Raw genomic sequence first — 18,300 nt, forward strand, 5'->3', positions numbered from 1 at the left:
TCGTATTGTGCAAGGGAAATGTGCAGAGGTCAGTGAAGAATGTCATGCCAGGTTTTTAAAATATACAGACATACCACAAGGGGGCATCAAGACCTCAGAGCTGAGAGCTTTTCCAGCAAACTAGACTTGGTTTCATTTTGAGGCAGACAGACATCACAGCTTCTCCATGGAACACGATGGGCTTGTGCTATAGCTTTGTTCAAGCCGAAACCAGGGGGGAATCCCACTTTCTACATTTCATACAGTAAACAAGTTTTGACCAACGATGGCATTAGCAACAGTTAACTTACAATTGCGGGTCGTTTCACATTTTTACATGGACAGTACATTGAAGACTGGCTGTTGTATTTAAAATATAAATTGTGAACGAGATAAATAGGAGTTAGCATGTATCCTATACGTAGATATATTGGGCTGGCAACCAGGATTAGCTGAACAGCAAGTATACATACCTGGTTGGTGGCTGTGTCATGTGTGAAAGAGCAAGGTGACATTAGTGCAACATGGTCCTATTGGTGCCACTTACACTGGTGCCACTACTCTTGTGCCGGGGAACCCTGAGCCCATCTAGCCATAGAAGCAGTGCCAGATTTACGTATCAGCTAAACAAGCTATAGCTTAGGGCCCCACTCTCTTGGGGGGGGCCCAAAAATTGAAAGGAAAAAAAACACCTGGATGTACATTTCCAAAAGATAAAAAACAAATAAAATAAAACCTGCATAAAATTGGAGCTTAATAATTATTTCACTATTATTAATATTCTTCTTCTTAATTGTATTTCACTATTAACAAAGCTGAGGCTCCAATACTTTGGCCACCTCGTGAGAAGAGAAGACTCCCTGGAAAAGACCCTTACGCTTAGTCTGAATTATCTCCCACGGGGTTTTTGCAAGGATAAGATGGGATAAGATCTGGAAGGCCAGGTCCTGAAGCTGAGGCTCCAATACTTTGACCACCTCATGAGAAGAGAAGACTCCCTGGGAAAGACCCTGGTGTTGGGAAAGATTGAAGGCACAAGGAGAAGGGGACGACAGAGGATGAGATGGTTGGACAGTGTTCTTGAAATTACCAGCATGAGTTTGACCAAACTGCGGGACGCAGTGGAAGACAGGAGTGCCTGGCGTGCTCTGGTCCATGGGGTCACAAAGAGTCGTACACGACTAAGCAACAAAGTAATATACTTCTTAATCGTATTTCAGTTCAACAATTACTTTGATAAAATACATATTTTGGTATGTGCAAATGGCTTTAGATACCTATTAGTTCCATAAATTACCATATAGCATACTTTCAACACAAAAAACAGTGACAATTTGTTGTTGACAAAGGACTGCTGGACATATAAAGGGCCCCATTACCTTCAGTAGCTTAGGGCCTCATCAAACCTAAATCTGGCCCTCAGTGAATTTGCCCAAACCATTTTTAAAGCCATTCAAAAAACAAATGTACCCTCAAGGAGCATTTATTTATTTATTTATTTATAATCAAGCAGTGTATATTTTTTTAATGAAATAAATACAATAAATACAACACAATAAATAAATGTGCCTCGAGAAAAAATCACAACCATATTTTTAAACATACAAAAGTAAAAAATATTAAAAGAGATTTAAAAGCATGTAACAATGCATCTTGTTTCCCAGGATGGAGAGGTGTGTGGATAGAAACTTCTTGACTTTTGCATGGCTGGACTGTAGCCTACTGTACAAAGGAAGGTGTCACTACTGTTGCTCCGCCCACTTTTGCCTCTGGACCTGCCCACCATTGGCATGTGTCTCCTCCCATTCGTTCACCCTGGAAGGGAAGGTTACCCATGAGGCAATGCGGCTCTCACACTGAAAAAGTTTGGAGCACGTTATAATATATATATGCAAAGCACCGGATAGTAAACATTTAAAGTTTGCTTTTGTTTGAACACCTAGTTTCCCACCCCACCTGCCAATCCTGGTCTTTTGAACTTGCTGTCCCAAGAATCAGTGCAGGAAGATTATGAGGCAAAGGTCAACCAAACTAGATGAATCTTGGGGTCCCTTCCAACTATACAATTCTATGTTTCTAGGAAGCTAAATGGCCATGGGTTGCCCATCCCTAACCAGGTCGGAATGTGATGTTGTATTTAAGGTTCATGAAACTAGGGGTGAAAGGATCTGCCCTTTTTGGTCCTCTCAGTTTTACATTTATCGAATCTTAAATTCAGCTCTCCGTATTTCTGCTGCAGTTTGCTTTAAAAAAAAACCTTATTAAAATTCTTCAGCATCTTAATGTGAATTTCTCCTAACACTTTTTTGTTTGTAGTTTTAAATAATATGCAGATTTTTCTTGCAGTTTCTCCTAATACATATAATGCATTTTGCATGTTGTTTTCACTAGCGTATATATTTTATGCATATTTTCACCCATATATGAACTTTCGTAAAAATTGTTTGGTTCAAGAATTGCATCACAAAATTCAGAAAAGTGTGCAATTTCGAAGGATGGCCATGTTTTAAATCTCATATTGTTTCAGAAATATGAATAGGTGAACTCAGTTTTATGTAATGTGAGGCCCTGCTCTATGCCCCCTCTCCCTGAGAGGTTTGGACAGTGACAACAGCACGAGAATTTTCTATTGTGGTTCCCCATATATGGAATGCTTTCCCCAAAGAGGCTAGCCATTAAGTAATCTATGGCCTGTTAAAAATGGGGGGGGGTCTGTTATTATTTTTTATTATGTTATTACTATTCTTTATTTTATGTTTTTATTATTATGTTCCATAAAGTACGTTTTTAATGTTGTACACCTCCCTGAGATCTTTTGATAAAGGGCAAAACAAACAACAAACAAACTGAACTTCTCTCCCACCCTTGCATGAGATACAAAATGGAAACTCTGTCTAGGTATCCTCACCATCCAAAACAATGACTTTTTGTGTATAAAGTTGCTAAGCCCATGATATGCATGCATTTGAGTGTTACACCAGAAGTGATCTCATTTCAGTCCAGACAATTGAATTAAATCCATATAATCTGCTCCTCAGTATTTACGCTTCAGGAAGCAAAAACATTCCTGAACTGGCTCTGTGCTAAATTATTTCCTGCCTGGTTTGAGCCATATTTTCTGTGATTCATGGAACAATTACCGCAAAATGAAAAAAAATTCAAGTTTGGGACTGATAAGCAAAAGAACCGTATGCTTATTGGTCCAAAAACAAAAGAAAATGAAAACTGAAACAAAAGGAAAATGAGTTCTTGTAATGTGAGTCGGCTAACTTTGAAGTGAATCCTACAACGTTGAATGGGGCTTACCCCAAATTAAGTATGGATAGGGAAACCACCTTTGGCTAATTATGCTAGTCTCCTGGACCGAGATAATTTAGATAATTACTTTAGGTTACAATCCTACACCAATTTACTTGGGAGTAAACCTCATTGAACTCAATCAGACTTTATTTATGGGCTACACAGTGAGTGAATTAATCAGCCCAATGACTGGAAGTATTATGATGTGTTTTAAGTGTTATCTCAATTAACTGGTCAACAGATTTTTTAAAAACACATGTGCTTTTTAAAATGGCACCATCTTAAGAGGCATTCTCTCCCCCCCCCCCCACAGAAAGAGGCAACTGGGCTCTTGCCACATTCCAGGGCCAAGGGGGATGAGTGAATGAGCAGTAAAATGGCAAATGCAATTCAACGAAAAGAAGTGTAAAGTTGGGGCAAAAATCCCTTAATTTCACATATGCACTCATGGGGTTTGAACTGGCAGCGTCTGATCAAACAGGAGTGGGCAACTGGATCTGGCCAGGTTTGGCACCCACCTGTCAGCCATCTGATATCACAATGACACCAGGTGACTTTTTATATCACTGAGGATAACATATCTAAAATTCAGTACATTGCAGAAAATGGCTACTCTGGCTAGAGCTGGAGGAGGAGGAGGAGTTTGGATTTGATATCCCACTTTATCACTACCCTAAGGAGTCTCAAAGCGGCTGACATTCTCCTTTCCCTTCCTCCCCCACAACAAACACTCTGTGAGGTGAGAGGGGCTGAGAGACTTCAGAGAAGTGTGACTAGTCCAAGGTCACCCAGCAGCTGCATGCGGAGGAGCGGGGACGCGAACCTGGTTCCCCAGATTATGAGACTACCGCTCCTAACCACTACACCACACTGGCTCTGATGGAAGTTTCAGACTAAAGCATCTGGAGGACACCGGGTTGGTGTAAACTATCCTAAGAGTTTAGACAGCACTAAGCAAGCAGTTGAATGGGAAGTTCAGTGTCCACAAATAGAACTAGCTGTTCTCTCAATTACCTTTCCAAGTGCTGGATGAAGAGTCATCTGCACTGAAGAGTCTGTGGCCTTTATGCAAAACGTGGCTGCAGCCATTACATCAGGCTGTATCATGGGAAGGAAGGCCCAGAGCCTCTCCATCAACACAGCTGAGAGGCCAGCAACTTTTGCCTGCATTGGAGGACACTGGACTAAATGACCCTTTGGGATCCCTCCCAACTCCGGAAGTCTGATTCTCCTTGATTTCCCCCCATCCCAGCGGACTATGATAACAACTTGTAGCTAAGAGCTTGAACCTAATTTTGCTTATTTCCTCCTCCTTCCCACTCCATTTTCCTTTTGAGTCCTTTTATTTTTAGATTGCAAACCTGAGGCCACGGATTGCCTGTTTTAGTTATTTGTAAGCTGCTCTGGGAACCTTTCTTTTTTTGGCTAAAGAGTGGGATTAAAAAATTCTGCACAGAAATAAAGTAAAAATAGAATTTCCTCTGCGTGGGAGACACAGCAATTTGCTTAGCGCTCAATACACATGATTTTCGCATATTTCACAGGGGAGGTGTGGCTGTGAGTACTTGAGTGCTGTTCATCCTCAATTGTGAAGCTGGAGTCATGCTTTTGAGATGTGAGCTCCTCTTCTCTGGTGAGGTTCTCCCATTGTTTACCTGAAAGGGGCAACTTCTCCCTGCAACCCCACCTGTTGCAGTGGAACTGAGGTGGGTGTTTGTGCCAGAAGTCCTGAAGCAGGTTACCTGTGCGTACTCTGAGAACCTTCCTGTTTCTGCTGCTAGCCTTGGCTGTTGGACGATTGTGCAAAGTGTTCCCTTTGGACAAAGTGCGTTTTTATCAAGTTCTCCTTCAGCAAAGTCCACATGTGTGTCCAGGTTTACAAATACGGGGACAAAGTGATGTTGCCCCATGTTGTGTGTGTTGTTGTATGAGCTTTGTTCTTGGCTGGAGCTTATATGCCCCTGTTGGTGTGCCATGATTGGCTCTCTAGTCAGAATCCTATCTTCTGATCTGGCTGTGAGACAGAGGAAGTGAAGGGCAGTCAACTGGGGTTTCCCATCCACTACAATGGGACTGTTTTTACTTAGTCATAAGAACATGAGGGGCCATTGGTCTGGTCCAGCTGGCTCTTTAGTCCAGCATCCTGTTCTCACAGTGGCCAACTAGATGCTTGTGGAGAAACCTACAAGTACCACCCAGGAACAACAACAACAACAATAATAATAATTTATTATTTATTTAATAATAACAAATTATTTATTATTTATTATTTATATAGCATTCGCCCTTCCTGTGATTTCTGGCAACTGGGATTCAAAAACATTACTGACTCCAGCTGTGGAGGCACAGCATAGTCATCATGGCTGGTAGCTATTGATAGCCTTTTCGTCCATGAATTTGTCCAATCCTCTGTTAAAGCCATCCAAGTTGGTGGCCATCACTGCCTCCTGTGGGAGAGAGTTCCACAGTTTAACTATGTGCTGCATGAAGTCTCTTTTTTTCCTGGCACTGGGGACAGGACTGACCTCCAATCTTCTACAGGAATCCACACCGTAACATTTCCAGTCCTCTTCATCCTCCTCTATACTCCCAACTCCACCCAGTTTTGCCCCTTGCACTGGTGCTGATCTACTGTCATAGGAGTTATGCTGGCACAACAGTATCAATACACTACTGTAAATCCACTATGTAATATTTTGTTCCTCTGGCACAAAGATATTTGAGATCCTATCCCTGTCCAGTTGGCATAATACAGGGATATCCGATAACCAGTAAATCACTAACAAAACTATAGACAAGGAATTGGGGCTGCCATATTTTTGAAGAGGAAAAAAGAGGGCACATTTGCCAACTTCTACTTTTAACTATGGATCACTATGATGAATCTACCCATGAAAAAGAGGATGTGTCCTGCAAAAAGAGGACATATGACAAACCTACACAGAATTCTGTTGTTTCTTTGGGAGATTCTTTGCTTGCTGGTATCAAGGATAAGGAACAGTCTTTCCCATCCCCACCCCCTCAAATAAGGTTTGGATTTTCCTTTGGAAAATTCCCCAGTTAAGTTTTGCCTCCTGGCAGAGTTTCAGCATGTGGTCTCCATTTTAGCTTACGGTCTCCAGACCTCTCACTGTCATAAGTTGCACTGCACTGGAATATACACACACACACACACACACACACACACACCTCCCCATCCCGTTCCGTCCCCCGTCCCCCTGGGTTTATTTGTGCTAGGCAAACTCTGGTTCTGTAGCAGGTTGCAGATCCCTATCTGCCCCTCACCCAACTTGAAGCTCTCCCAAAAGTCCTATTCTTAACTACTAACACCACACTGAGCAGAAAAAAGTGACAAGCAGTTTAAAGTAGGATTTTCTGGGGGAGGAGGTGTTCCCCTCCCCACGATGCAGTCACTGCCAGCACCTTCATCAGTTCCTGTTGAAGCACCTTCCTCCAACATAACACCAAGGCAGCTTTTTAGCTGCAAGCAACATGAATTAATCTCTGCAAACAACACTGAAACATCAGCAGAATGAACCAGGGACTAGTAGAGAAAGTGTATTACTAATACATCCTGCAGCTCTTTTAGGCATCAGATTGTTATGCAATCTCTCTCTCATTTACCTACACAGCAGCCATGCTATAAATTGAGTTATTAATACTGCAATCTTGTGCACATTTTCTTGGCAGAAAATCCCCCTGGACTTTGGAGGACTTACTTCTTAGTAAGCATAGGTAGCATTGGCCTGTACAGTAACGAGCTGGGATTACAGGTAAGACCTCTCCCTTACAGCAGGTGCTTCTAATCTCAGCTCCTTACATACAGTGAAGATACCAGGTAGCCTGACATCTGGCTGGTTGATAGGGGATCAAATACTTATTTCACTCATTATAATGCACATCAATCTCTGACTTTTGTCTTCGGAGATTCTGGGGTTTTTCCTGTTGTCTCTCACAGCTACAATAAACCTACCATTAAAATTATGGACAGGTCATTTCCTTGTCAGAGGGCAAATGGGCAAATTTAGCAGCGGATCAAATACTTTCCCCCCTCACTGTAAGCCTGTCTTCTCTAACAAAGAGACTAGGGGTTTCCTTACAACCAAGGAACTGTAACTTTGCTGATTTATACATGCCTTGTCCTTCACAGAATACATGGTCGGAAGACAAATATCACATAGGGCTTAGAAATGGGGGGAGATCAAGGGACAGGGGAACCACTAGGACCTGGATAACTTACACAGGGACCCTGTGCTGATGTGGAAGACCGTTCCAAATGCTGGTTCAAAATAAGAAGGCCTAACCTACCTCACAGGGTTGTTGCGAGGATAAAAATGGAGAACCAAGTACACCACCTTGAGCTCCTCGGAAGAAAGGTAGAGTATCAATGTAATAATGATGGCACCCCCCACCTTGTAGTGCAATAGAAGACCACAATGGATGCTTAAGCTTCCTATCTGGGCATGAATCATGTCCATTGTGCATCCAACCTTCCTGGGTTTCTCAAACCAGTGAGAGAATGTGCACTTTGGAGGTACTTCTGCACAGTCATCTCCTTTGCCAGATGATGAGGGCATCCGTTCTTACAAGAAATCACAAACAGTATTTTGCATGTTAGCTAAACCATTTATTTTTCATTCTGGCAGCTCAATTATGTGGAAATAAGCTCTAATTAAGTTAATTGAGCTTTACTTCCAAATAAATTAGTTTCAGATTGGGAGGTGCCAGTGGTTTTTTTTGCCAAGCTTGTTGTGTATTGCAGCACAATCCTATTTGTTACTTGTAAGTAAGTCCCATTGAGCTCAATAGGGCTTACTTCCTAGTAAGTACACATAGAATGAAACCGTGTAGGGTGACTTACTGGTAAGTCTAATTAAGTTTAACGTAATTACCAAGTCTGGTTTGGTGCAGCCATGAAGTACAACCAAATGCATGTCTGCTGGAAAGTAAGCCCCACCGAGTTCACTGAGACTTACTCCCAGGTAAACACATGTAAAACTGCAGTCCTTTTCAGGGATTGTTACTCAGGGATTGATCTGCCCACCTTCATGTCTTTGTACGGCATGTAAAAATGTGCATATTAAATGTCAGGTGGCTCACAGGTTACACATTAAAACTCATTCATTCAAATACAATTAGGCAGGTTGCAAACATTTTTATTCCAAGCTAAGTTCAGTTGGGTTGATTCCATGGTATGCAAGCACATGGCTGCAGTAGCACTGCAATCTTAACCATATTTATTGGAAATCACGACCCACTGGTCAATGGGGCTTCAGAGTACACATATTTAGAATCGGGCTGTAAGAGCATATCCTCACTACCAACTTAAAGTGGTTCAACTGTCTTGTCACCTTCCCAGAGGACCCTGAGAATTGTTGATTTGAGGCTTCAAGTGTCCGACAGAATTCTGAGCATCTCATAAAAATAAAATTCCCACATTAGGCTAAGACAAATGAAGGCTGACAGGTTAGATATTTCAGATATTCTGAACTTACTGATGAAGGTCTCGTTCATTTCCAGGTTTATCATTTTTTCCTTTGAGTCTGTGCTCCTCCAGATGGCGTTGGACTCCAACTTCCATCAGCCCTGGTCAGAATGGATAGGGGTGACAGGCCCAGCAACGTCTGATTTGTAGACTGACCTTCTAAATTGAAGGCCGTTAGCTGGGGCATGACAGCTGCTGTTTTATTAATAAAGCAAGAAAGGACGTTAGATAAGTATGCAAAACTCTGTAATAAGATTGCTAACATGAAAGGCAGGCCTTTTTATTATTGTTGTTGTTTTAAAGTGAGGGGCAATTGCATAACAGGGAGATGAGAAGGCTACAGCTATCTCCCCTCAAACCCTTCTGCACATGCAGAAGATCAACATATTTCCCTTCAAGAGAGAACCTAGAGAAGGTGATCTCTTTACTCGCCCTCCCACTAAGCTGCCACAGCTGGAAATGCATCCTGCGAGAGGAAGAGCATCCACCATAGCTAATAAGGCAGCAGGAACTGTAGTCTGTGTCAGTATGAGAAAAAGAAGGAATGCTGTTGTTGGTGTGTTTGTCAGGAAGCAGGGAGGGAGCGAGCAGCAGGGCTGCCAAGTGTCTGCTAGAGGGAGCCACAGGCAACCAGAGCCTGATCTCTCCACCAGCATAGTACAATTTCGCCATAGCACGCCTGTATAGTTTCCCATCTGAAGCTCTCAACCAACGCTAGAACACACACATACATAGCTGATTATAAATACTGTAGTTCTGGCCTCGCTTACACTTCCATTTGAGACTTTATTTGTATCGTTCTCATTAGCTCTTCATTGTCTTATAAAAGGGAATTAGGCGATTTCATGGAGGAAGATAGATCAGTTCCAGACCCTCCAAGTGTTCCTATTTTCCAGGGACAGTCCCGGATTTACAGAAGCCATCCCAGTTTCTGATTTGATCCTGGGATGTCCCACTTTTCCTTAGGATGTATCTATTTTGGCTGGGTCGGGCTGATATTGGATGGGGGGGCAACTCCCATCTCTTGCAGGGGCGCAATTAGTGCCAGCACCGTCTGTTAAGAGTTTGCGTGTAATTTTCGACACCTCCCTTTCCATGGAGATGCAGATTGCAGCTATAACAAAGGCGGCATTTTTCCATCTCCGCCAAGCTAAGCAGTTGGCTCCTTACCTCTCTCGCCCTGACCTAGCCACTGTGATCCACGCGACGGTCACCTCCAGACTGGATTATTGTAACTCACTCGACGTGGGGCTGTCCTTGAGACTGACCCAGAAACTCCAGTGGGTACAAAATGCCACGGCGAGACTCCTTATGGGATCCTCGCTGCAGGATCACATTCACCCAGTGCTATACCAGCTGCACTGGCTCCTGATGGAGTACAGGATCAGGTTTAAGGTGCTGGTTTTAACCTTTAAAGCCCTATACAGCCTAGGACCCTCGTACCTACGGGACTGCCTCTCCTGGTATGTCCCATGGAGGACCTTACGGTCTTCAAACAAAAACATATTGGAGGTCCCAGGCCACAAGGAGGTTAGGCTGGCCTCAACCAGAGCCAGGGCTTTTTTGGCTGTGGCTCCGATCTGGTGGAACGCTCTGTCACAAGAGACTAGGGCCCTGCAGGACATTTTTCCGCAGGGCCTGCAAGACAGAGCTGTTCCACCAGGCCTTTGGCCAAGGCACAGCCTGACCCCCCTCCTTTGGTAATCCTCACAGAACTCTAGCCCAATGGTTGCCATTAATTTGATTTGAACTGATTTTATAATGAATTGATTTTAGAATGCTATATTATTTTACTGTTTTTAGGAGGGCAGGATATCAATAAATAAATAAATAATTTTCAGCGAGAAATTTTGGAGGGTATGGAGTTATGCGACCCCGGAGATAAGTAACTATACAACCTTTAGAAGACATCAGAAGGAAGTACAGTGGTATCTCGGGTTAAGTACTTAATTCGTTCCGGAGGTCTGTTCTTAAGAGGAAACTGTTCTTAACCTGAAGCACCACTTTAGCTAATGGGGCCTCCTGCTGCCGCCGTGCCGCCGCTGCACAATTTCTGTTCTCATCCTAAAGCAAAGTTCTTAACCCAAGGTACTATTTCTGGGTTAGCGGAGTCTGTAACCTGAAGCATATGTAACCCGAGGTACCACTGTATAGGCAAATTCTTTTTAATGTTTAATTCTTTATTGTTTTTATATATGTTGGAAGCTGCCCAGAGTAGCTGGGGCAACCCAGTCAGATGAGTGGGGTATAAACAATAAAATAAAATAATAAAATGGGGGTTGGACTAGATGACCCTCAAGGTCCCATCGAACTCAACAATTCTATGATTCTAAGCACAAGGGAAGCCCCACAGAGTTTCGTTTTTGTTTGTTACCATGTTGTGTATTTTTGTGTTTTTATATTGTAAACTACCCTGTGATTCTCAGGTGAAGGGCAGTGTAAAATTTTTATAAACAAATAAAAATAATGCAAGTAACCAATGCATGAATTACTGTGGCCAGAATGTAAATATATACATATATAGGCACCCCCACCCAGTCTCATTTCTCCCACAGGAGATGTCTATGTTCCCTAAAATGATATTAATAAAAATATTTTTTCTTATACTGTATTTATATTATTAATGCATTATTTCTGAGTAGTAGCCGCACCAGCAGGATTTCCTGAGCCTCTCCTGCCCCCTCTCTTGCCAAGTCTTTTGCCCCGCCCACTCCCCCCACGCAAAAAAATAGGGCGGGCAAAAGTCTTCCCCTTTTTCAACTCTCCCCCGCTGCCAACCACCCACTGACTCCACCGCTCACCCTGCCTTCTGACCAATCAGCGAGCGGGTGACAAATATGCAAATACAACCTCCCTCCTCTCTTACCTTATACCACCCGTAACCAACCACCACCTCCCAACCGCCAACAGACATACACGCGAGCCCTCCTCCCCCGAAAAAAGAAGAAGAAGAAGAATTAAGAGTCCCCTCCCCGGGTTGGCTGGGGTCGCGGAGCAGGCGGTTGGCGGCGCGCGCGCGGCTTCCCTCTCCCTCTCTGCCCCTGTCACTTCCCCTAGTGAGAGGGAAGGCGCGCGCGAACTAGAGAGAGAGAGAGTCCGTGAGGAGAGAGGAGAGGGAGGGAGGGGGAGCGGGAGGCGAGGGCGGCTCCGCCAATAGGCTATTGGCGGGCGACGACGGGAAAGGGAAAGGGGAGGGGACGGGGGAGTCTCGGGGTGAGCAGGGAGAGGGCGGGGGCAGGGAGCGAATCACGCCGCGTCGCGCCCCGCCCCCCTTTCCCCTCAGCCACCGCCGCCGCCGCGCCACCTCCTTGCCTCAGGCAGGGCCTTTGCCAGCCTGCCAGCCACCCGCCCTCCTCCTCAGGCTCAGCCACCGCCACCGGGTAAGCGCTTCCTTCTCTTGCCCTCCCTCAGGCAAGGAGGCGCTGAGGGAAGGAGAAAGCCCGGGTGGGCGGGAAAAATTAGGCGGGGTGGGTGGTGGTGGTGGGGTGGGGTGGGAGAGAAACGGGGGGATTCCCTGAGGAAGAGGGGAGTGGCCGCCTCCTCGCCCACTGCTGCCGCCGCCACCGCCTTCTCCCTTGTGCCACCCTTAACCACATGGAGGAGGAGGACCGCGAGTCCTCTCAGGCGGTGGCCGCCGCCGGGGTCGAGCTGTCAAGCCGAGGCGGGCGTGGGGCATCGCCTCAGACGCCACCTCTTTCACACGCGCGCGCGCGCAAAAGGGAGAGAGAGGGCGAGGGAGGCTGCCCTGGCGGGCTTGGTGAGTACGTGAGAAGCCGAGGGCCTGCCGTGCCTTGCCCTTCCGACACGCACACCCTCACCCTCATCCATCTCCAGGGACCGACGCGGCCAGCCTGAGCCCTCTTGCTGCTCCCACTCCGCGTTCACACGAGGAGGAGGAAAGGCGCAGCTTGGGCCTTGCTGCTGCTGCTGCTGCCGCCGCCGCCTCTCTGTCACACCTTCTCTAGCTGTCTTTCCCTCGCTCTCTCTTCCACCTCTTTCTTTCCCCGCGTCCTTTCTTTGCTCTTCTCTCCTACCAACCCCCTTCTGCCTTCAGTGCTTTCTTCCTTCACCAGTTTTTAGCCCAAGACTGTTTAGGGAAGGAAGTCCTTTTACTTGTTGGAAGGGGGGGGGGGGATTAATGAGCAATGATTGCAACCCTCTTATGCCACACAGACTCTCCATTCTTCTTTGAGTTATCCCTGGCTTTACCTCCATATATATATAGTCAGGTGTATATTGCCTACAGCATACCTATATAGTGCTATATAGTGCTATTGTAGCAGTATCCCTCTGAATACCAGTTGCTGGGGATTAGGAGCTGGAAAATGTTATTGCCCTTATGTGCTGCTTGTGGGCTTCCTGTGGCCACCATGAGAACAGAGTGCTGGACTAGATGCAAGGCTAAATAAGGCCTAAATAAGGCCTCCGGTCTGTTCCATCAGGGCACTTCATACCAGTGTATAGGGTAGTAATGACAAAAGAAAAATATCCAGTTGCACCTTAGAGACCAACTGGAAGGATTTTTTAAATTTTGTTTCTACTACAGCTACCTACCTGTAACTAGGGTAGTAATGAGCACAGATCACCACCCACCCAATATATATATATGTGTGTGTGTACACATAGGGGGTGTAAATGGTGGGCATGTGCTTCACATCAAATTTGGTGAGGTGCTTTTTTCCCTGAAGTGGGTGTCACAGAACGTCCAAGTTAAAAGGTAGAATGCCACTAAATCACAGCTGCTGGGAGGGAGAGAGGGCTGTTACTTTAATGCCCTGTTTGTGGACCTTTTGGAGGAATCTGATTAGCCACTGGGAAACAGGTGCTGATCTAGATGGGCTACTTTAATGTTTCTGCAGGGATATGTTTTGCATGGTGAGGAGGTCATTAGGGTGGTTTGAAGTAGCTTTTTAATCACCACCCCACTTTCCAACAGGTTTGAGAGCAAGGTATACTTCTCTGTTGGCCTTGGATGTAATTGGCTGTCTGCTACATTGGTTGGCAAACATTGTCCACTGGTCATATCTCCAGATCAGAAAGTCATATATGCATTTTACATACTCTCACATGGTCTTTGGTGCTGCCTTCTACTACTGGTAAATTGGCAACTCTTCTCCATAAAATGTATTTACTATCTTCTGCTTGTCAGGAACTGGTTGTCACCTGGTACTCCAGTCTCTAACACAAGACCCACTTCCAAGAACCCATGCAGTCAAGAGGAGGGGCTGACTGATAAAGGGGCAGAGCTCATGCTTAAGGGTTGAAGCCATGCACCCCAGGAGGAAATGGAATGTTAAGGAAAATGCTGTGTTTAAGGTGTGCTTTTTCTTGTGCTTTTGAATCCTCTGCCACCAAGCAGCTTCACTTTACACATTGTGCTCCATGACCTGTTCACCTACCTTCTTCCTTGCCAACCCAGCACTTTGATGTCATTGTACAAAGGAGGAGACAAGCACCTGGAGAGCCTCTGCCCAGTCATGGTGGGATATGCAGCTATTGCTACCCCCATTCTCCTGTCTCTCATGACTTGGAGCCAAGCATAGGGATATGGGGATACAGCGTCAGAACAAATGGGAAGAGCCCTTTGGGCATGTACATTGTGTCACACTCAGGCTTGCACTGTGCGAAGCGACAGTAGAGCTGCAGAGGGAGACACAGCTACCAAATATACCCATGGAGTTACATTTTAGCTTAAAAGTGGTCACTCTCTCTTACGTCTCTTTTCCTTCTGAGTGTGTGCTGTTCCACCCACTGTATTCTCCCTGCAGACAAATAATTGAAGGAGGAACAGCTTTTCAGTAGTGCATGCTCCAAGCAGGAGGAGGCTGCTTCTCTTCACAAAACAAAACAGCAGTGGCATCTCTGCCAGGACCATCCTGAGATTGGACCTCCAGCCCTGAGCCACCTGTTGAGAGCCAGTGTGCTATTGTAATAGAAAGGTGGTCAAAAGGTGGAAAAGTTACTTACAGCTTGCTGGAAAGTTGGGATAAATGCATGTTGATTTCAGTTGGGGGGGGGGGGACCAGAAGTGTAGAAATTTAGTATTGGATCACAATGTAGCAAGTAGGGTTGAGACCAGTGTGGTTGGGAATGTTAACAAAAAGTTAGAAGAAACTTCTCAGAATGAAAGTAGCAGCCCCAGTACTCATTTTTATTTTGAGAATTGTACTGGAATTGTTTTAGCACTAGATGGTAGAAGTAGTGCAGGTAAATGAGTGCATAATAACTTTTGGCTAAAATCGTGTAAAAACATGTTAATTTATATATTCTTTAACAGTGCTTTACCATATTTTTATTGAATATGACCATAGTCTGATAAGATTGGATCATTATTTTTACAGATGGGGAAAGCCGGTGTAACCTGGCATTTCTGAACTGAAATTTGAATTCAGGCCCAGGTGCAGCACACTGCTCCATGAATCATCTAATCAGATAAAAAGTTGAGGGAGTATGTGGGAGTAAAGTGTAATAACATACTGTAAACTGTTTGGATGGCACTGTCTTCTGCTAATGAGGAAGCAGGGATAATGAAGTTGCTTATGCCATTTGATAAAGGTCTGTTATGTAGACCAAATAAAAGGATGAGGTATATACTCTTCATCATATAGACATTTCTGTTGATGGAGGTTATTTAATTGGAGTAATGTAGGGATTCCAGACTGTAATCCTCATGTGCTAGATACTGACAAAATTTAAAGGGCTTGGAATGTGAGTGGTTTTCCATCTGTAGCATTAGTGTAGTGAAAGTAAAAGTAGTTGGCTGGTATCTATTGGCCAATATTTGAAAAGTCTGAAAGTTGATTGTCCTTGAGAAAGGTTGGTGAATATTGAATAAATTTTCTAGAGGTTCAAAATCCAGGGCAGTCATGTTTATCTTTCCCAAGAACCTTCTTGTATTGCTGCTTTGTAGCTCCACCTGTTGCCTCGTGTCTTTTTCTTAATTATCTTAGGTTATAGGGTTTACGGACAGTTAAACATTGATATTTCTGACACTATGTCTTGTATGTTTTCTTTAAGCGGTAGATTAAACTTTTGCATGTGGTTACAATACCACAAATAATATCTCAATCAGATGCATCCATAGGAACATCTTATCCAGAAGAGGGACTGGAATTTTCCTTCTGGTCAGCATGTAGCTGCTTCCAATAATAACCACATTGATACTGATATTCTTTCTCATTTTAAATATGTGGAAAGTACAGAAATGATCATTCTCATGAAATTAATAGGGAATGAAAATACACATTGACAAAATCTCTGTTTAGAAACTTAGTTTGTGACTATTGGCCTGCCATTTGTATTGATATCTCATAAATGAAAGAACTATCAGTAGTGTATATTGCATGTTGTTACATTAATGCTTGGTACAGAAAGGAAAACTAGACAGATTCACACATTTTTGAAATATATATTGTGTTCAGTAGCTTTTTTGTACAAAATAGTGTAATAGACTGCTTTATTGCTATTAATCAACATAGAAGTGAGACCTTGCAACTAAAGGGCCTCCCTGTGCTATAAGAGGAGTTCTTCTGTTCAGTGTGCCATTGAACCTCAAATAGGAACCTTGTAGTTCAGGTCTCTCAAGGGTGGATGATTTTCTTTCAGTCAAACCTCAGCATTTCATTGCTATATAGGTGGTAGGGTTTTGTAGAGTGGAAAAGGGAATACATGTCTTTTCCATATTTCCTGCCCTCTCCAAGATACCTGCAATAAGCTGTCAGGGGCTTGAGCAGGCTAGTTTCTTCTCCTGCCCTTCAGTCCCCCTTGCCCCACCCCCCGACTAGCCCATAGTCAACTGAAACCCTAATACTTAAGTGTCTCTATCTGCCATAGACTTTACTGAAACTCACATATTTTGCTTGGCCTCTGCTTTCAGTTCAGACTCTCTTCTCCCCCTGGACAGAAATAAGAGCTGCCTATAGAAAGCAGTAGTGAAATCTAGGATTTTTGGGCAGCATTATGTGTCTGCTTTCTCCAAACAAATAAAATGTGGTAGCCAAGACAGGAATTCCTATGTTTGCCATATAGTGTGAACCTGGAAGTTCCATCTGCAGACAAGGAACTGACTTACTCTAGTATTTCTAATACAGTGGTACCTCGGGTTACATACGCTTCAGGTTACAGACTCCACTAACCCAGAAATATTACTTCGGGTTAAGAACTTTGCTTCAGGATGAGAACAGAAATCGTGCAGCGGCAGCTCAGCAGCAGCTGGAGGCCCCATTAGCTAAAGTGGTGCTTCAGGTTAAGAACAGTTTCAGTTTAAGAACGGACCTCCAGAACGAATTAACTCTTAACCCAAGGTACCACTGTATAAATAGGCCAAGCTATCATCAACATACTGTACCTGAAAGCTCATGGGTTCTTGTTGGTCAGGTTTGGGTAGTTGTTGTTGATTTAAAACATTATTTTAATTTATATTTGCAAATTTGCAACGGGAGCTCACCCTGTCATGGGGATTCAAACCACCGACTTTCTGATCCGCAGAAGAGGCTCAGTGGTTTACACCACAGCACTAATTGGGAGGGGAAGGCTATTGCTTGAACTCAGAGTTTGTAGAATATTTATTTTTCTGATACCTGAAAAAATTGAGGAAAGAAAACTTGATATAAGGAGTACTGTATTTCTGTGATGTAATTATGTTTAGGTTCAAGTCTTAGGATTGCACCCTTAGGGAATCTGCCCTTTGATGTAAGGGTTCTTCGTAATAAAAGTCTGTTCATGTTTTGTAAAGTAAGGAACACCTCACATGCTATTTTAAATACACAAAATTTCAATGGCTTTCCTTTCATTGCTTGTTATGAAATACTTCCATCTCTATATCCCTGTTTTGTAAAAGGTCTTAAGAAAACATATCTGTTTTTTAGACCTTGGGTCAGATTGTATAGAAGACAGATGAGTGCCAACAATTTCTCAGTCTCTTAGGAGTTGGATTGCATTATGTTTTCCTCTTTTTAAAAAAGCTTTTTTTCCCTCAAGTGACAGATGTTTGAATACAAGAATTCTGAGTGATTTCTTAAGGGTTTATCAACTGACTTGGTTTTGGAATCAAAGTTGAAGTGAGTGTAGAGCCTGCCATTTCCCCCCATCCAGGAGTCAGATTAAAATCTCCCCTGACTTTCCACAACAGAAGCCTAAATTTTCTGTTGGTGGCAGTAATTCTAGGATACTTTGCTAATGGTCAGTTCATGTGCACTTGAAAAAATACTTGGTAGGTGGAAATAATTTGAACCATTGGAAACCTTTACCTAGCATTCTTATTGTGTGTTAGAATATTAGTCTCCAACTTGTTTAGCTTTTCTGTAGCTAATTTTGCATTGGGGGTAACATCCTGAAGAACCAGTACTCACTGGCTTAAAATGTAAATTGTAACTAATTATACCATAAGCAACATGTTAAATAAATGCATCTCCTATTCCACTTGGAAACTTTACATTTAAGTGTGGTAAGAAAATGATTTTATAGCCTGTATGTAATTAGCATGTAGTATATAATGAGTGAATGTGTCTGGTTTGGAAGTAACAGGGAGGAAACAT

At 43.7% G+C, this 18,300-nt stretch overlaps 1 protein-coding gene and 1 long non-coding RNA gene across 12 annotated transcripts in view; one reads left to right on the forward strand and one right to left on the reverse strand.

Moving 5' to 3' along the window:
• Positions 1–1,507: 1,507 nt before the first annotated feature.
• On the reverse strand, positions 1,508–11,895 carry LOC308482342. 3 transcript variants are annotated; one of them, XR_013989234.1, is made up of 3 exons: positions 11,416–11,552; positions 8,775–8,959; positions 1,508–1,794 (listed from the first exon to the last, which is right to left on the reverse strand). It is a non-coding gene; the product is annotated as an uncharacterized lncRNA (long non-coding RNA). The 3 variants fall into 3 exon arrangements; XR_013989235.1 differs by lacking the exons at positions 1,508–1,794; positions 11,416–11,552 and adding exons at positions 5,561–7,861; positions 11,631–11,895; XR_013989236.1 differs by lacking the exon at positions 1,508–1,794 and adding an exon at positions 5,561–7,861.
• A 144-nt stretch (positions 11,896–12,039) lies between these two features.
• CHD9 (chromodomain helicase DNA binding protein 9) overlaps positions 12,040–18,300 on the forward strand; it is an 81,507-nt gene continuing 75,246 nt past the window's right edge. For 8 of the 9 annotated variants that reach the window (XM_081015346.1, XM_081015353.1, XM_081015352.1 and 5 more), the window contains exon 1: positions 12,041–12,144. The gene's annotated coding sequence lies outside the window, so the exon portion shown is untranslated. Of the gene's footprint in view, positions 12,145–13,913; positions 14,081–18,300 lie in introns of all 9 variants that reach the window. The other variant, XM_081015350.1, reaches the window with a different exon arrangement.

The sequence above is a fragment of the Podarcis pityusensis genome, assembly GCF_964106645.2.
Source record: "Podarcis pityusensis genome assembly, chromosome: 8".
NCBI classification, from domain to species: Eukaryota; Metazoa; Chordata; class Lepidosauria; order Squamata; family Lacertidae; genus Podarcis; species Podarcis pityusensis.